Here is a 20171-nt window from a genome sequence, read left to right as displayed (position 1 = left end):
TCCCTGTTGTAATTCTTTTGGTTTTGCATAGTCATTAAGAGTTCATTTCCTGGGTTGGTATCTGGCTAGTACAATCCTGCGTCCTATATTCAGCCTGTCGTCTGATGTTGTTTGTTCTCAGACAGAAGGAATCCCTTTAATAAGCCTTGTAAGTTTGGTTTGGTTTTTACATAGTCCCTTAATTTTGGTTTATCTGGAAATGACCTAATTTCACCATCATATTTGAACAAGAGTTTTTGGGATATATTATTCTTGGTTGGCAATTTTTTTCTTTCAAGGTTTTATATATGTCATCCCATTGACTTTTTGCCTGCATAGTTTCTGCCGAATAATCCGAGCTTAGTCTTATTGTTTCTCCTCTGTATGTGACTTTTTGTTTTTCTCAAGCTGCCCTCAGGATACTTTGTCTTTGGTTTTAGGGAGTGTGATTATGATAAGCCTTGGTGATTTTCTTTTGGGGTCTCTCCTATATGGGGTTCGTTGAGTTTCTTGGATGGTTAGCTTTTCATCTTTCATGATATTGGGGAAGTTTTCTGTCAGCAATTCTTCTATGATCCTCTCTGTGTTTTCTGTTTCCTTCCCCTGTTCTGGAACTCCGATCACTTGCATATTTTTGCTTTTGATTGTATCCCACATAATTCTCAGGGTTTCTTAATTTTTCTTCATTCTTTTTTCTGATTTTTCCTGAGAGTTGTAGCCAAGTGTTAGTCTTCAATTTCGCTGATCCTATCTTCTATTGTTTCAAACCTGCTCCTCAGCCCTTCTATGACACTGTCCATTTCTGAAATCTTGTTATCTTTTGGATTTCTAATTTGTTGTTTTTGTATGATTTCTAGTTGTGAATTTATTTTAGCATTTTGTTCCTGTATTATTTTCTTGAATTCTTCCTTTTTTTGTCTGTATTTTCCATGAATTTGTCTGCCTTTTCCATGAATTTGTCTATTTTTTCCTCATTTTTGTCTGCTTTTTGCTTCAACTCTTGGATAATTTTGAATATTAGAGATTTGAATTCCCTATCAGTTAGGTCGAGTGCCTTTTCTTCTCCTGGAAGGTCATCTGGTGTTTTATTTTGAACGTCTACTGGAACCATTCTGTCCTGTTTTTGTAAATGTTTTGATATCGTCTGCTCTCTTCAGGGTATTCAGTGGTTATTTTCTTCATTTATTGATTGTAGGTTTGTTTGTTTCATCCTGCTTTTTTGTTTTATTTGGTTATGTCTGAGCAGGTGGGCTGTGCCTTCTTTGTTGTTTGCTTGTCTATGGGCATAATATTTTTCACCACCTCCAATGGGCAGGATCAGTCACTCAGGTATGGTACAGCAGGGCAGGTCCAGCTGAAGGGGAGTTACTGGGATGGGTTGTTTGTGGCATGTACCAGGGCTGACAGTATGGACTGGGAATCAGTGCAGGTCAGGTTCCAGTAGGCTGTGCCTGTGCTGCTTGGGAGTGTGATGTTCGGTGCATAGTGCAGGTAGGCAGGAAGGAGGGGGTAGATTGTGATGTGTGGAGCTAACATGGGTATGGGAAAGATGAGAGAGAGGAGAGAGGAACAGGAGCCAAAAACATACACACAAACAAAAAAGAGCATTAAGGGAGCTTGCTATTGGAGTGGAGAGATGAGAGACTGAGAAATGGGGAAAAACAAAAATGGAAAAAAAGAAAAGGGTAAAATAAAAAAATTAATAAATCGAGAAACTGGAAATAAAGAAAGAAAAAAAGGAAATAATAGAGAAAAAAAAAAAAAACAAGAAAATAGAAATGCCCCCCCCGCCCCGACCCCAGGGATGTCCCTGTGCATCTGTGCAGAGTAAGAGAGTAGCTTCCAAGCTGCTGGGTACTGTCTGGCTAGAAGGGGCTCCCAAGCTGAGAAAAGGAAAAGAAAATAAACAAACAGATCAAAACAGAACAAATCAGAGCAAACAAACAAACAAAAATCCCCAGGGGTCCCACTAGTGTGGCAGTTTACGGGCCAGGAAGTAGTTTCACAGTTGAGAGGTGTTTCACAGCCTTTCAGGAAGAAGCAAAGATGACTCGCAGAGCCAGGTATTTGAGAGAAAGGAGGGGGAAGTGGTGAGAGGTAAGGTAGAAATCTAAAGAAGCGGAAAAAAGCAACACCAGTAGCCAACAAAAGGCACTCAGGGAGCCAGCCAGTGCAGGCGGGTGGAGTCCAAGTGACACCAGGGTGAAGCTAGTGCCTTCTGGCCAAGAGACTGTGCTACAGGGAGCAGAGGAGGCTAAGTGGGGCTGAAGAAGGGTTGGGGGTGGGGAAGCCTATATCACTGGTTACTGATTATTCTGTCTCCTGCTGGAAGGTCCGTGAAGCTGCTTTCTCATACCCCCTGTTCGCTGATCTCTGATAGGAGTCCAAGACGGCAGATCTGTGCTGTGGTAGCTGATAGGGGACCTCTGCGTGTATCTCTCCTCGCTCTCTGTTCTCGGTCAGTTTTTTATTCCATTCGGTGCTTGGCTGAGTTCTTTATCTCTTCATTTGATGCTTAAGGTTGACATGTGACTCTGTTTGACTTAGTTTTTCTGATCTTTGCTGCAGAGGGACAGCGTGGTGCTTCTGACTATAGCACCATGTTGCCTGGAAGTCTGCCAAGATTTTCTTTTGAATAATGGACTTGTAAGCACAAAAGGGATAGTTAAGGAGATGATTGCATTAGCAAAGCTTTTCTAAGGTAATAATATATGATGTAAATGAAAGAATGTTGAGATAGCCACTCTTAATACTAATAAGAACTTTAATTGATACTATCTTTCTATAAAGACCTTAAGGTTTCAAGAGTTTGCATTTAAAAAAAAAATCTTCTTTGATCCCTAATTACACTTCTAGCAATTAGTCATTAAATAACATGTTTTAAGTGCCTACTATGTGCCAGACAATTTTCTAGGCGATGATGATAGAACAATTAACAAGGCAGGCCAGCCTCTTGCTCTTATGGGACTTACATCTTAGTGGGGCCAGGGGAGAACAAGCAATAAACATACACATAAATAAATAAAGTAATAAATAAGAAATATAGAAAGTGATTGTTGTTGTTGTTGGTTGCCATTGCGTCGATTCTGACTCATGGCAACCCCATGTTTGCAGAGTAGAACTGCCCCATAGGATTTTCAAGGCTGTGACCTTTCAGAAGCAGATCACCAGGTCTGTCTTCCAAGGCATCTCTGGGTGGTTTCAGACTACCAACCTTTACGCTAGTAGTTGAGCACTTAACCATTTGGACCAACAGTCGTCTATAGAAAGTGATAAGTAGAGTGAAGAAAATCATTTGGGGTAATGTGTTAGAATGTGACCAGGGTGTTGTCAGGGAGGTTCTCACTGAGGAGGTGATATTTCAGTTAATACTAGAATGGCAAGATGGAACCAGCCACACGCAGTCCTAGAGGAACAGGTGCAAAGGCTCTAAAGTAGGAATAAGGTTGAGGCTCAGGAACAAAAAGAGGACCTGTGTGCTGGGGTCCCAGAGGAGTGCTGGAGCCTGCTGATAATGGCATCCAGGAGCTTATTGTGGGCATCTCTTTCCAACTCCACGTTCAGCGACATCATGCTGGTGGCTTGAAATCAGCCATGGTGACAGTATTTACACCATAGAAATCAGCAAACACTACAAACCAGGGCTTTTATTACTCCTGGTTTTTAAACATTTACCAGCACAGTACTGGTGGAAAGAGATAAAGGGGTAGGAACAGGTCATATTAAGAACTTTGGATTTCCATGTAAGTGTGATGGTTAACATTTTAAAGGATTGTATTGTGGAGTATGCTTTTGTATATGTGGAGTATGCTTTGTTGGGAGGCAGGAATTTAAGTAGGAAAACTAGTGAGAAGGCTATTGAAGCAATTAGAGGAGAGATGATTTGGGGAAGGAGTGCATTATTGCTTCAATCTTGTTGACTTTGAGATACCTGAACTTGTTAAAGGGGGAGTTTTATTTGTGAATTTGGAATTCAATGAAAAGGCCAGGACTAGAGATGTACATTTGGGGATCATCTGCATATAGATGCCAACTTTCCTAAGGAAATAATCAGAAATTCAGATAGAGACTTATAGATTAATGTAAAAGAGGGACTCAAAATGTATATATGGCATGACTGAATGTGAGAGAGAGATGAAGATATATGGAGGTAATAAGTCAGAATGTTAATAGTGGTTTGCTATGGCTAGTGTAATTAATGGGTAATTTAAATATTCTTCTTCCAGTTTTTTCCCCCTTTAGACATTCACTACAAGAAACAAATTATTCTTAAAATTAGGGGAAAACTATTATTTTCAAAGGACTATAAAAGGATTAGATTTATTAATAATAAAATTAAAAAATAGAAGCAGCTATAAATTGCATTTAGCCATTGAGTAGCTTAACTTTTTTTTTTTACCTAAAGACTCTGCATCTATGTAAGTGCAGTATTTTTTATTTTGCTCTCCCATTATTAAAATAATACATGCATGTTATAGATAAATTAGGAAATAAGAAAAAATAGAGGAAAATAACAACTCACGTATTACTGGGTATTCAGTTTTATTGATTCTCTTCTAATAGAGAATTCACTAAAATACACAGTTTGTGATACACTTCCATATTTTAATTATAAAAACCACATGCTATTATTCCCTTAATGGTGCATTTTTATCAGAGGTCAAAAAAGGTTCACTACTTTATATGGTTCCACATCTTTTGATCATGATTTGTAATGTTTAGCCTGTATGATACTGCTCAGTCTAGTGTTTCACTGAAATTTTTCGTTTTCACATCAATGCCATAAAACTACAACCTTAAATTTATTACAATATTTACATATATGACAGCTGTTCAAACTATAGTAGTTGAAATACACTTAAGGAATAGTTACTAAGCCAAATGTGTACACACACAAACACATTTTTATGTAAGTTAGTTATTTATTGTAAAGTTGAACTTTTTTTCCCTTGAGATTAAAAAAAGGCATACATGTTAATATTTATGTGATGAAATTTACCCAGTTCACTCACTCCACTCATGCATTTATTTATTCATATCAAGTATTTAATGAAAAGTTTATGAAGAACATACTACATGCTAGGCAGTGCACTAAACCCAGCATAGTTGAAAAGAAGGACATAAAAACCGAAAAATAATGTTGCCATATGGCAAGACCTGTTGAAAAGAGATAATCAAAATACTTTGGAATCACACAGGGGAATGGGAGAAGGTGACCCTTGAGCTGGTTGAGCTGGGTATTAGAGGACAAATGAGCATTTACCAGGCAGAGGAAATTGCATTTGCACTTCATGGAGCTATGAAAGGAGGAAGAATGATTGAGGCAGGAAATAAAGCTAGAAAAGGAGGTTAGAATCAGCTTGTTATGGGTCTTGGATGCCAAACTAAGGAATTTGGATTTCACAGCAGGTGACGGACGGGAAGTCAGCAGAGGTTTCTGTGCATCATAGACTGTCCTGATCAGTTTGGGCTGGAAAGATCATTCCACAGCAATGTGAGGACAGATTAGTTTGCGAAGACACTGATGAAAGGCGCACTCGTGAGAGGTTGAGTCCAGGGCAAGAGGTAAGGAGGGCTTAAACTCTGGCAGTCTCCAAGGACGGAGAGGAGTAAGGCTACGTGATAGGCAGAGATGACAATATTTAATAATTGATTAAAAGGAGGCAGGATGAGGAAAAGGAAGATAAAGAATAATATTTTTAAAAGAAACTTGGGTAAAATAATCAGGGAGATTTGGGAGTAATCTGAAGACAGATTAGAATCAGATTTTTTTTTTTTTAAGAAAAAGTGAGTTTTGACGATGTAGATAAAGGGGGAGATATTGGGGGAAAAATAGTAATAGACTTTTCTAAATTGAGACCAATGTTCTTGAAATATTTAATACTTTAATTTTTCTAAGAGTTGGAGTGGGAAGAAAGGCAAATAGGAGGGTTACTTTCATATAGACTAAGTGGATGCTTGGAAGATAGAGTAATGGGGATTTGAAGATGACTGGAAGAAGGTGCTTGGCACTATGAGATTTAGAACCTTGACCTACCTTCTCACATTTCAAATCACTAAGAGAGTGTTCTGTGTGGGCAAAGAACTCAACCTGAAGCAGTAGAATAGGTTGAGACACTTTGGCTTTGCTATGGAATCATGCTTGAAATGACCAAAGGAGGCAGGTGCTTACAGATTTAACACTTTTTACTTAGTGGGCATTTTCCAAATAGTGTCACCACATTGAAATGGCATGCAGACTACAGTCCATGTTCTGATTCTGGCTCCACCACCTTCGACAAATATGACTTTGGATAAGTCGCTTTTTATTTTTGTGAACCTCAGTCTCATCTTGTGTTAGATTGTGTTACTAATATGCACCTTGCCTACCTAACTGGGTTTGTGAGGAATAAATGATAATGCTGAGAAAAAAGGCATTGAGAACTGTAAATCACTGTTGAAACACAAGGCATTCACAAGGTTGTTATCATTATTATTGCTATGTTCTCTCAACTAAGGCCAAAGTACCCAAAAAAATCCAAGAGAACTTTCTTACTACCAAAAGATGTTTACCATATTTTCATGCAAATAATGCATGTCTTCTGTATTTGTTTGCCAACCACAACCCCACCCCACCCCGCTGCAAGGTATTTTCATAAGTGCATTATGCTAATTTTTTTTTTTTTTTTACAGCAACACTGCCCAGTCCTATGCCATTCCCATTGTAGCAAATCAGACCGTTGCAATCCATAGAGTTTTCTTTGGCTGGTTTTTAGAAGTAGATCACTAGATCTTTCTTCCTAGTCTGTCTTAATCTGGAAACTCTGCTGAAACCTGTTTAGCATCATAGCAACACACAGGCCTCCACCGACAGATGGGTGGTGAGTGCACATGAGGTGCATTGGCGGGGAAGAGAATCTGAGTCTCCTGCATAGAAGACGAGAAGTCTACCAGTGAACCACCAATTCCCCCTCATTCTACTTACCCACTCCTAATTCCTAAATCGATTCTAGCTGCCAAAGACATAGTGTGAAGCAGGAGATTTCTGAGAGATGCGCTCCAAACTGTGCACTCTACTTTCATGATTCTCAAGGCTGGGATGGGGGGGACCTCACATTCACACATAATGCCTCCTCAACACTTTCCTTAGCACAGCCTCAAAGGTTCCATGTGATCTAACCCTGCTCGCCTCACTCACTCAGCTCCCCACTGGCTTCCATGCCAAGCTCTCGCCTGCCTCAACCCTGCTCACACCTCACCTCATGAGAGAAAAAGTCTCTGACTACAATATGTGAAATACCAAAACATGCCCCTGATTTCTATTTTCCTGGTGCTGCTTCACAACACCAGCTGATGTAAAATACGTACGTTTCTTTTCTGTCCCCCCTCACTTCAATGTAAGCTCCAAAAGATCAAGACGTTGTCTTATTTACCTCTGTATCCCCTGTGCTTGGTATAAGGAGGACGTTCAATGAATATCTGTTGAATAAATGCATCTGTAAAATAGGTGTATTAATTTCAAACTTCCTGTGCTGTTACAAGGATTAAAAAAATTAAAAGACATAAAGTAGTATGACGACTATTACTCAGAATTTAAAGAAAAAATAAAGAAGGCAAAATTCAGGCAGTTGATGGGCTTTAATGTAACAAAGCAAAAGTGGGGCAGGGCAGAGCAAGGTCAGGGGAAAGCACAGCAGGGAAAGTGTCAGATTTTAATAGGATAACCAACTCATCTCGGTTTACCTGGAGTTTTTTAGATTTAGGACCCAAAACCCCTCATCCCATGCAACCTTTCAGTCCAAACTGAGACTTTTTGTAACCATGGATTCTAGAGTCATATTCCCCTCGGATATGAATTCTCAATTTACTCTTATTAACAGTGTCACCTTACTTACTCTCTCTGATTTAATTTATCATTTACAACTGGGGATCGGGAGTCCCTGGATGATACAAATAGCTGCTAACCGAAAAGTTAAAGGTTTTAGTCCACCCAGAAGTGCCTCAGAAGAAAGGCCAGGCAATCTACTTTTGAAAAGTCAGCCACTGAAAACCCTACGGAGCACAGTTCTACTCTCACGCACCTGGAGTCACCATGAGTTGGAGTCAACTTGACAGCAACTGGTTAATTGGGGATGGAAATACCGGGATCAAAGTTTTGTAGACATTTCTTTAAAAGGACTGTGTGTAAAACACTAAACACATTGCTTGGCAAATAATGAGTGCTGGGTAAATAGCAAGTGGTATTATTAAAGTGCCTGACTTATAATTGGCACTCAATAAATGTCAGCTTAAAGACAAGAGATGATGCCAAGTCTTGAGTGTTTTCTATGACTTGGATGATGATTTTTCATAACAGGATTATGCTGTCTCACAAGGTACAATAAAGAGTCCTTCACGGTAAAATTTTAATGCTGAATTTGCCATTCTGTTCTCAGAACATTCATCATAATTTCTTCATCTGGAAACAACCATTTTTCATAGTCTTTATTATTACTTTTTAAAAAATTATGTAGTGTAATAAAAATAAAAATTTTATTAACATTTATATCATTTTATATGTTTTTAATTGTCACTTAAATATTTCTGCTTCTCATTATCAATAACTTATTCGAAGTCCTTCAAACGAGGTTTGTATAAGATAGGAATACCATATTTTAGGAATACATAATTCTTCTCATCAACAAAAACAAAATGTTCCAACTACTTTTATGAAATAAAAGCCTTTAAAATAGTCACTTGGACTTGATTTGAAAAAAAAGTTCTCTTGTCTGTTTCTGTTAATGCCCACATGAGTTTTACTAGTTGCAACTGAAATCACAAAAACCAGGGTTTGATGCTTAGCTGGCAAGAAGCCAGGGTAATGAAATTAATAACATATGCTGAAGAACCCATTTGTAACAATTTTTCCATTAAAAAAAAAAAATGAGGCAGCTCAAAGCTACTGACAGGGCTTTCTCCCCTGCCCCCACCCCTTTATTTTCTTTTCCCTTTAACGTGTCTGAATGTTCAAGCCAATAGTTCTTAGTTACTCTCATAATTCGTGTGACTTCAACATTTAAGCAATCCTGTAGCTTCTAGGCAGGAAAATTTATTTTTGTTGGTATTTTTGTAAGGTTTTTTAGGTCAGAGTCTAATTCTGTGAATCTCTGCCAACCCAGGACACTCTTCAATTTGGAGCCAAACCCTGGACTAGGGACACTTACTAACACATAGTTTCAGACATGTTGACTGGTTTCACCTGTCAGAGCTTGACACAGAACCCTTCTGCATGTAGCTTTAGAATCAGAGCTTGTTCCCAAGGACATGAGCATCTTATTTCGAGAAGAACCATCTGAAGCCCTCTCTTAGAACTTCTTCACCCTCACTTTATGCATATTGCTCACAAGACTGGTAATCTAATTTTCTAGTATATAACAAATAGTTGTTGTTGCTAGCTGCTCTACGGTCTGCTCCCAACTCATGGCATCCCCATGCACAATGGAATGAACCACTGTCTGGTCCTGAAGATCTGACTCTTGTGATCCATAGGGTTTTCATTGGATGATTTTTGGAAGTCGATCTCCAGGACTTTGTTCCTAGTTTGTTTTAGTCTGGAAGCTCCACTGAAACCTGTTCAGCATAATAGCAACATGCAAGCCTCCACTGACAGAGTGGTGGTGGCTGCACATGGAACCCAGTACTACATGGAAGGTGAGATCTACCACTGAAACACCGATGCCTGTCATATAATAAATGAGGGCAGTAACTGGAAGAAAGAAACAAGCAGACTGATAGCAGCAAAAAGCAACAACTGAAAGGTGAGCAGAAGTCAGAGACATGCTAAAATAAGGCATGCTGAAAACACAGAACCTTCCATCATTGTTGGATGCAGAGCTTTTACCAATTCAACAGTTTGGAAGGCCATCACAGGATTTCAGGGGGCCCTAAACTACTGATATATAGGGATAGATGCAGAAATATGTGAGTCTGAGCCATAAGGAAAGGTCAATTTTAATATGCACTGTTTAAGAACATGGGCAAGATTATCATGCATTTTTTCCACACTTGTTAAAATAAAGATACATATACATATATAGTTGTTGTTGTTAGTTGCATTGAGTCAGTTCCAACTCATGGTGACTCCATGTATGCAAAGTAGAACTGTTTCATGTGGTTTTCAAGGCTGTGACCTTTCAAAAGCAGATCACCAGGTCTGTCTTCTGAGGTACCTCTGGGTGGATTATGAACTGCCAACCTTTCGGCTACTAGTTGAGCACTGAACTGTTTGCACTACCCAGGGAACCATATATATAAATATACACATATATATTATACACTATATATATTAGTGTCTCTCAAGAAGCTAAGAATCTAGTGAGAAGCTGAGAAGATAAAGCATGATGTGCGGAGTGTGGCGGAGTGAGCGGAGAAGACCAGCTAGGGCAGTGGACAGTCAAGGGGAATGCTGAGAGGCCAGTAGAAGCAGGGGAGCATCAGGAATGATGAGATAGAGGAGAAAAGGGCTTTGCCAAAGGGATGGTGGGGAGAGCTTTGAAGACACCAAAAACAAAAAGAAAAAGAAAACCCAAACCAGTGCTGTTGTGTTGACTGTGACTTACAATGACCCTGTAGGACAGAGTAGAACTGCCCCAGAGGGTTTCCAAGGATTGGCTGATGGATTCGAACTGCCGACCTTTTGGTTAACAGCCTGAGCTCTTAACTACAGTGCCATATGCTTCAGGCTATAATTCTTTGTCTCTCCAGAGCAACTCATATATTATAAATGTGTTTGTATATGCATAGAACTTCTTCACACACCAATAATGGATCTCTGGGCAGTGGCCTAGAGGGTGAAAAGAAAAGAGGACTTCTACTTCATATAATTCTGCATTATTGAAACTTTCAAAACAAGCATGTTTACTTTTACAGTAAACGAATGTTTAAATCTTTTCTTGGCAGGCTAAAACATGGTTGCATTGTTATTCATTAAGATTTTATCAGTCGGCCTGTAAGGCAGCAAGCTCTTGAGGGACAGGGGTCAATATTCATTCTTCCTACACACATATATTGAACCTTTGTTCTGAACTATATTCCTGTATGACATATGTGTTCTCTAGGGCAGGGTAAGGAGCCCTGGTGGTACAGTGGTTTAGCACTTGGCTGCTAACCAAAAGGTCAGTGGTTGAAACCCACCAGTTGCTTCATGGGAGAAAGATGTGACAGTCTATTTCTGTAAAGATTTACAACCTTAGAAACCCTATGGGGCAATTCTACTCTGTCCTATAGGGTCTATATGAGTCATAATCAACTCAAACGCAATAGGCCAGGATGAAAATGCAAATTAGATATAGTTCTTTCTCGCAAGAAATGAATAATCTGGTGAGAAGCTGAGAAGATAAAACGTGATATGTGAAGTGTGGGGGAGTGATAGGAGAAGACCAGCTGTGACAGTGTGCAGGCAAGAGAAATGTTGGGAGGTCAGTGGGAGCAGAGGAGCATCAGGGAGTGATGAGATAGAAGAGAAAAGAGCTTTGCCAAAGGGATGATGGTGAGAGCTTTGAAGACTGAGTGTAGTGATATTATAATGTTATGGAGGTCAGAGTCATCCATACAGCAGCTCCTTGTTTTGGGGGCCTAGTTTATTTCATTTAAAGCAGCCTTAATAAACACCAACACTTATTGCAAAAAAAATTCCACTGAATACTTTGGGTTTATCCCCTTTGTTGTTCTTATTGCTGTTAGCTGCCACTGACTCATGCTGACCCCATGACTCATGGTAACCCCATGCACAACGGGATAGAACCATTGTGCTCCATAGGGTTTCATTGGCTGATTTTCAGAAGTAGAGTACCAGGCCCTTCTTCTTGGTGTGACTAAGCCTGGAAGCTCCGCTGAAACCTGTTAGGCTTCATAGCAATGTGTAAGCCATCACTGATAGATAGGCAGTAGTTGCACTTAAGGAGCTTTGGCCAGGAATCAAATCCGGCTTTCCTACACAGAAGGTGAAGATTCTACCACTGAACCACCTGCCTCCTGGGTTTCTCCCTACCCCCACCTAATAGTTTCATTTGTGACCCAAATGTCTTTCCTACTGCTAGATGCTAGGACCCTTGACGGCAGCACCAAGTTAGTATAAGGCATAGATGGTTTTAATAAATGCTTTTCTAATAGATAAAAAATACATTTTAGAAAGCATTGTTGAGCTGAAAAGGGTCTACTTTATAGCTCCACTAAGTGCCTTACATACAGAACACAGAATATTGAAGGGGTCATCATGAGTTATTCTCTCTTCCTCTTTGGATTTAAGAATAAACAACAATGACAAAATTCAAGTAAAGATTCTTTCTAATCGAAGAAGATCCACAGCATTTAGTTTAAGAATCTTAATGTCTATCACTCTATTTGAGAGATAAGTGGTGGTGGTGGGGGGGAACTGGTGTCAAAGGCATGCAATCTTCTTGAAATTTCTCCATGCACACCACCAACTTCTGCAAGTTATGTAACTGTATTAGGTGGATGGGAGGGGGGATGGAGGGAGAAGTCACCTTTAGTTGAAGGTTGCTATGATATTAAGTAGTAGGTTTGTTCATTGTCTCTAATCCAGAGAGGTATGTATGCATTTGAGCTGTGCAGCACAGATTAAAAACAGCATTTCCTGAGTGCTGTCTGTTCTAGTGACAAAAAGTGACCAAAGGTTAAACATCACATAGAAAAATTCTTTTGGAGGGAATATGAAAGCTTTTCTGAGGACACATGGATGATTTCAGTAAGAAAGGAGCTGTGACTGAAAAAAGGAAATCATAGCTGTGTCTGTGACAAAGTCAGTATATGGAAGGAAGAACACAGAGAAAATGAATCACATAAACAGTCAGTGAATGGGTACCCAGAATTAATTAAGGGGGAGAAGGAAACAGGGAGTATAATGAATAATATTCTTGTTGTTAGTTGCTGTTGGCTCTGACTCATGGCGACCTTATGTGTAACATAATGAAATGTTACCTGGTCCTGCACCATCTCCACGACTGTTGGCATGCTTGAGTCCATGTTGTGGCTATTGTGTCAACCCATCTCATTCAGGGTTTCCCTCATTTTCACCCACCCTCTGCTTTACCAAACATAATATCCTTTTCTAAGGATTGGTCTTTCCTGATAACATGCCCAAAGTAAGCAAATCGAAGTTTCACCATCCTTCCTTCCAAGGAGCATTTTGGCTGTACTTTGAAAAATATAGTTGTGGCCAAATCGGGTAGACATTGAACGCCACAACATGTAACTGAGAGAAAAGAGTAATAACAAGTTGGGAAATAAGCAGTGCACAGCGTATGCGCATGGAAAGCAGGATCTGTGGCACGGGCCTTGGTATATCGAGGTTATAATACTAAAAGTTCCTTAAAATTTTCCATAAGGAGCTTAACAATCATAAGAGAAAAGCAAAACTGACTAAATAAGTTTTAAATCTGTCTTGGAAAAAAAGGAACACTTACTGTCCACTGGGACATTAATGTAATAAGAATGCAAGAATGTGAAGTCTGAGATAATAAAGCAGTATGGAATAAAATCCAGGATTCTAGCAAACCAGAATAAATGTAGAAACTGTAAAGATGAGGAAAAATCCCAAATTTTTCTATGACCTATATACAAAAGGAGTCTATGGCAACCAAAGCAAAATCAATGTAGGAAGAAGGAGTTGGGGAAATGAAGCAGAATCAAAGATGGCTTCATTACCAAAGACAAGAAAGGCTTGGATAACTTTAAATATTTTATATTCAACACTAGCAAATACATCATTATGTAATAGGCACTCTTTAAGGAGCCCTGGTTGCGCAGTGGTTAAGCGCTTGCCTGCTAACCCAAAGGTCAGCAGTTTGAACTCACCAGTCACTCCTCGGGAGAAAGATGTGGCATTCTGCTTCTATAAAGATTTACAGCCTTGGAAACTTTATGGGGGCAGTTCTACTCTGTCCTAATGGGTCAGTATAAGTCAAAATCGACTTGATGGCAACGGTTTGGTTTGGAGGCACTCTTCACAGTACTTCATAAATGTGAAATCATGGAACTCTCACAGCAGTCCTATAAGATAATTACTATTATCCCAAGATGAAATGAATGGGCGAGGAAACTGACGTCCTGAGAGTTTACTTTTCTTTTTCAAGATAACTAGCTAGTAAGTGGTAGAGCAAGGTTGGAATTCAGGGAGTCCTACCCCAGAACCCATACGTTCAACCTATGTGTTATTATTAATAACTTCAGCCCTCAGTCATAACATCCAGTACAGCCTGGAAGGCTAGTACTTTTTTCTCCTTCAGTAAGCACCCTCCATTGTTATATTTAAATGTATTTATCCCCATCTCTTTTTCCCTTCATTCATAAAGCAAGCATTTAGTGACTATCTACTCTGTCCATGGCTACCTGGGTGGTACAAACAGTTAAACGCTCAGCTACTAAAGGTTGGTGGTTCAAGTCCACCCAGAGGCACCTCAGAAGAAAGGCCTAGCAATCTACTTTCGAAAGGTCACAGCCATTTAAAACTCTATGGATCACAGTTCTACTCTGACACCCTAAACCAGCCGTTGAAAACACAACAGACATACATGGGGTGGCCATGAGTAGGAATCGAAGGTAACTAGTTTGATTTTTTTCTAGTTTACTCTGTTTATAGATGTATGTTTGGCTCAAAACAAAAGTGTAAAACAAAGGTCCTGCTTTCAAGGACCATGTATTAATTAGAGAAGGCAAACTGCTTTAACAAACAATCCCCAAATTTCTGTTATTTATCACAATAAAATGCTGTTTCCATTCCAGTGAGGCTTGCATAGAGGAGGGAGGTAGAAGTCTCCTCCAATCAGAAACACGTACTCCCTCCATCATGGGCCATGCTTTCCTCTAGGAGTCCTGTCCATTCAGCTTATGGATGGGGAAAGAGGAGAATCACCCCTGCAAGGTTTGCAAGGGCCAGACTGGAGGTGGTGCACATCGTTCCCACGCCCATTCCACTGGCAGGAACTCAGTGGCGGGGGCACACCTGACGGGAAGATGGCGCCAGGAGGAAGAACACAAGAAATTTCTGCTGTAGTACAAAGCCAGGAAAAGACACTGCTGGTGCTGTTTAATCCTGGTATCAGCCATTATATCGGTCAGGATTTGGGAAAAGAGAAACTGCTCTAAGATGTTCAAGTGGGAAGGGATTTAAAACAAGGAGTTGTAAGACTGGGCTTTGCAAAGGGAGAGGAAGCTGCTAGTAATATTCAGGAAATCAGGAAGGGCAGGAATCTCAGGAAGCCACTGCTGATGGCCTCATTGCCTGTAACCCTGAGGTGGGTGATTTCCAGGAAGTGCTGGGAAAATCATCACATCTGCCCTCTCCTGAAGCCCACATGCCTTCCCACCACTAAAGGAGCTGTAATGGTGCTTCCTCGCTTCCAAAGTGCAAGTCTCACACCAGGGCCCTTCACTGGCAGGCCCAACACTGGACCCTGAAGGCAGGGGCATCTGGGAAATGTAGCTTTCAAGATTTTAGCTCCTGCAATAGAGGAAGGAGCAAAGAAGGGAGTGGAAATGGCTCTAAGTTATCAATAGACAATCCAACATGGGCGTTATTTTTCTTTATAACTGTTTTACTTTGGAAATGAGAAAATGGTGTTAGAATCTTATAAGGTATATATTAAAACTATGTTCATTCACTCATTCATTCGTATTTGTTAAACTCTATTTTATGTTTCAGAGCCTGTTTAAAAGTATAATACAGTACAGTACTAGAAAGGTTAACATCACTTTTGTACTTGAGAAATTGTGCTTAATTTGGGGTTAAGATTGATTCGTTTCCTAATAGTTTCTGAGGAGAACAAATAAATAAATATAGAAGCCATTCGATTAAGCACCACCAAAAACCAAACCCAGTACCTTCAAGTCCATTCAGACTTGCAGTAACCCTATGGGACAGAGTAGAACTTCCCCATAGGGTTTCCAAGGCTGTAAATCTTTACGGAAGCAGACCGCCACATCTTTCTCCAATGGATTGGCTGGTGGGTTTGAACCAAAGACCTTTTGGTTAGCAGCCGAGCGCTTAACCACTGTGATACCAGGCCTCCCTAAGCACAGACACCATCTATCTACTATTAAGCTGATGGGCAGTAACTAGTCAGCAAATAAAGCAATATTGCCACATAACCTGTACCATTACCAGCAACAGTGGCCTCAGTCCTGCCCCTAATCTTAGGTACAGTTTGCCAGGAAAGGTTGGTCATATCATAGACTTCACGTTATTGGTGATTTCTGTTGTGGGGATGCAGTGGACCCTGCTCATTACAATGAGGGCTTTTTTTTCCTTGGCCTGAATTTTCTAGTTGTTATAATTTTAGACCATATATTCTATTTATTTTTAATAATCTTTGATGTTGTTGTTTTACTCTGCATTGTGCTTAAATCATACCACAGCTTAGGTGTTCATTATGTCAGGAGGACTACAGCTAAGCAAGTATTTTGCAGGTCACTATGGCTAAACATAACCACCCAGAGTCTAGGGCAATTGAGAAAGGCAAGCCCCTGACTATGCCTGCATATAGAAACCCCTGCTGCAAAACCTCTGGTGCAAAGAAACCTTCTGGTCAGTGAGCTTGGCCACTTGGCTCTGTAGGAGTTAATCAAGTATGATAGCTCTAGGTATCAGTGTGGGCAAACTCTTAGCATGTCTGGCTTAACTGTCTTCTATGGGATTGAAGGCAGAATGGAAGTATTTTGCCTTCATTATGAATGATGAATACATGTTTGCAAACGTTTGCTAAAAAGGGTGATAATAGTACCAGTTAAACTTACATAGTTTACTTGTCAGACAGTGGGTATCTACCTTTTGGGGTAGGCACTATTATTACCCACATTTTATAGCTACATAAACTTGAAACACAAAGAAGTTAATAATTTGCCCAAAGTCACAGGTGGTAAGTGATGGAATTGAAGCAGTCTGGTTTCAGAGTCCAAGTTCATAACCACTGTGGCAATATATGGTTCACATCTGTAGTTATTATTTTGACTGCCTCAGTGCACATGAATCATCTGCTTATGTGGTCAAAAATACCATGCTTACTGAATTTAAGAAGAGATGAAATCAGCCACCTTATTTATTTTTACAACTCTGAGTTAAGGGAGTAAAGTTGCTTTTTCCCCTGAGCGCTCCCTATCCTGGTCAGAAATGATTGACCTCCTATTACAATCATGGCACAAGTAGGAGTGGGAGACATGGGGAATGGCCTATAGCGAGGCTGTCTCCAGGAACCTCTGACTGTTAAAATGAGAAATCAACATATCATGAATTCGAACATAAATACAGAGTTACCTTAAAGGTTCAAGAGAGTCCCAGGCCATCAGTATATGGTTTTATTTTAATCTAATTATCTATCTATAATTTTAATGTACGTCTATTTGTATCTATGTCATATGCCAATTGTAAAGCACTGTTTGTAATAGCAAAAGATTGGAATCAATATGAATAGCTACCAATAGCGTACTGGTTAAAAAATTGTAATATACACTTACAATAGAATAATATGTAGCAATTTAAAAAATGAAAGATGCTCTCTATAGTTTAACAGAAAGATTTCCAAAATATACTGCTAAGGCATAAAAAAGGGTTTAGAGAGATGGTTACAGTATGTTTGCTTTTATATAAACAGTCTAAGAAAAAAGAGAAGGTCTAACTCTACTGGCCTACACAGGCATAAAACTTCTCTGGAAGGATAAACAAGAAAATGACAACAGGAGTTACCTGTTGGAGTGATGGGAATTGAGCAAATGGGGAATAGAATGAGAGAAAGACTCTTCATCGTGCCTTTATATCCTTTTTTTAATGTCTGAACTATGGAAATATGTTCCCTATTTTGAAAATTTATTTAAAAAATTAAAAGAAGCACTTATTGAATACTTGGCTATACTCTGCTCGAACTAGGCACTATGGATGCAGTAGGACAGAAAACACAGGATTCTCCAAATATTTATTTGGACAAACAAAGCACACACCACTCGATACTGACGTACTGAACAACCTGCAAGTAAACACAAATTAGGACAACACACATTGCTGCCTTAGGCGCTAAGGGCACACAGAGCAGCGGCATGAAGAGCTTTTGCTGAGTACAATCAGAGATGCCTTCCTGTGGGAATTGAATTACAGGTGGTGGTTTGAGAGAAAAGAGATACAGTGTTATAAACAGTGTGGCCTTCACATGCAACATTATGGAAACTACTATTAAGTGCGGAGAATCAAACTGAACTCTTTTAAGTCATTGAGACTGTCATGGATTGAATTGTGTCCTCCAAAAAATGTGTGTAGTGGCTTGGCGGGGTCATGGTTCCCAGTATTTTCTGATTGTGTTATCTGATGTGATTTCCTTATGTGTTGTGAACTCTATCTATCACTATGATGAGATTATACGTGATCTCCTTATGTGTTGTAAATTCTAACTCTGTGATGAGGTTATACTGATGAGGGTGACAAGACTGGATAGTGTTGATGCAATCTCTTTTGAGATATAAGAGAGGGAGGCGAGCAGGGACACATGGGAACCTCATGCCACCAGGGGAGGGGCGCCGGGAGCAGGGCGTGTCTTTTGGACCTGAGGTTCCTGCGCGGAGGGACTGCCAGACCAGGGGAGGATTGATGACACAGACCTTCCTCCAGAGCTGATGGAGAAGGCGTTCCCTGGAGCTAACGGCCTGAATTTGGGCTTGTAGCCTACTGGACTGTGAGGGAATAAACTCTGTTGAAACCATCCACTTGTGGTATTTCTGTTGGAGCAGTACTGGATGACTAAGACAGAGACTGAGGTGCTGGTCCATTAAGAAAAGGGTAGAATATCCACAGCTTGAGTTTCTCATCATAAGAAAAAGGGAAAGGAGCCATATTCATCTTATTTAGGTAGAGGCTGAGCTTGGAATTAGTTTGTATTTATTTCATGCCCTTTTGAGTCAGATTTGACTCGTTGGCAACTGGTTTGTTTTTTTGGTTTTGGTATCATACTGAATTCTTTTATTATCTGTAATAGCTTTTAGTTATGCTCATGGACATTTCCAGTACATATTGATATCATTTACAAAAATTAATAATTTTACTTCTTTTCCAATTTTTAGGAGCCCTGGTGAGCAGTAGTTAAAGCGCTCAGCTGCTAACTGAAAGGTTGGCAGTTTAAACTCACCAGCCGATCTGCAGGGGAAAGATTTTCATCCTTGAAAACCCTATTGTGCAGTTCTACTCCATCCTGTAGGGTCACTAGGAATCGGAATTGACTCGACGGCATGGGTTTTTCCAATTTTTATGTTTTTCATTTCTTTCTCCGTTTTAATTGCATTGTTTGATATCGTCAGTACAATTTAAAGTAATAGTAGTGATACTGGGTATCCTTCTTGTTCCTAATTTAGGTGGCTGGCTTCTAGCTGACTATTGAGCTGAGATATATTTTATGATGTTAAGGAGCTATTGCTATTTTACTAAGAGTTTTTTTCTTTTAATAAGAATGAATGCTGAACTTTGTTAAGTGTTTTTTCAGCATCTGTAAAAATGATCATTTTTTTTCTTTTAGACTTATGAATACAGTGAATTATACTGTTAGACTTCCTACTATTAAATCATCCTTGCATTTCTGTAATGATCTCTTCTAGTTTCTAATATTCTATTATTTTCTTTGCTACTTTATTCTTTTTATCAATATTTTATTCTAGAGTTTTTTATTAATATTCATAAATGAGAGTTCTATATAGTTTTCATTCTAGGGGTTGTAGCTGATAGACTTTAAGGTGGTCTCCTGGTGTTTGTGCCCTTGTATAATCTCCTCCCCTTGAATGTGGTAGAATCGGTGAATTGCTTCTAACCAGTGAATATGGCAAAGGCAATAGGATGTAGCGACCATGATTATATCACAGATTTCAAGCTATACAAATCCTGTAAACCTGGTGCTGCTTGTGGTTACCTTTCTCATACGGGAAAAAGCCTGACTGAGAATGAAGTCTACACGGAATAATCAGGCCAAGAGATGGAGGGAGAGCGAACAATTCCTGATGATATTGCCGGAGTGCCTGGATCCAGCTATGCCTGAAACTAGTTCTGGTATTTATTGTTATGTGAGCCAATAAATTCTCTCTTTTGCTTAAGTTCATTGAATTTAGGTTTTTCACTCACAACCCAAAGAGTCATGACTGGTTCCAAAATCTTCAGGATTTCTATATTTCTATTTATTTAGAGGATTTTT

The sequence above is a fragment of the Trichechus manatus genome, unplaced genomic scaffold (genome assembly GCF_000243295.1).
Source record: "Trichechus manatus latirostris isolate Lorelei unplaced genomic scaffold, TriManLat1.0 scaffold00002, whole genome shotgun sequence".
Taxonomy (NCBI): domain Eukaryota; kingdom Metazoa; phylum Chordata; class Mammalia; order Sirenia; family Trichechidae; genus Trichechus; species Trichechus manatus.
This window is presented reverse-complemented; position numbering follows the sequence as displayed.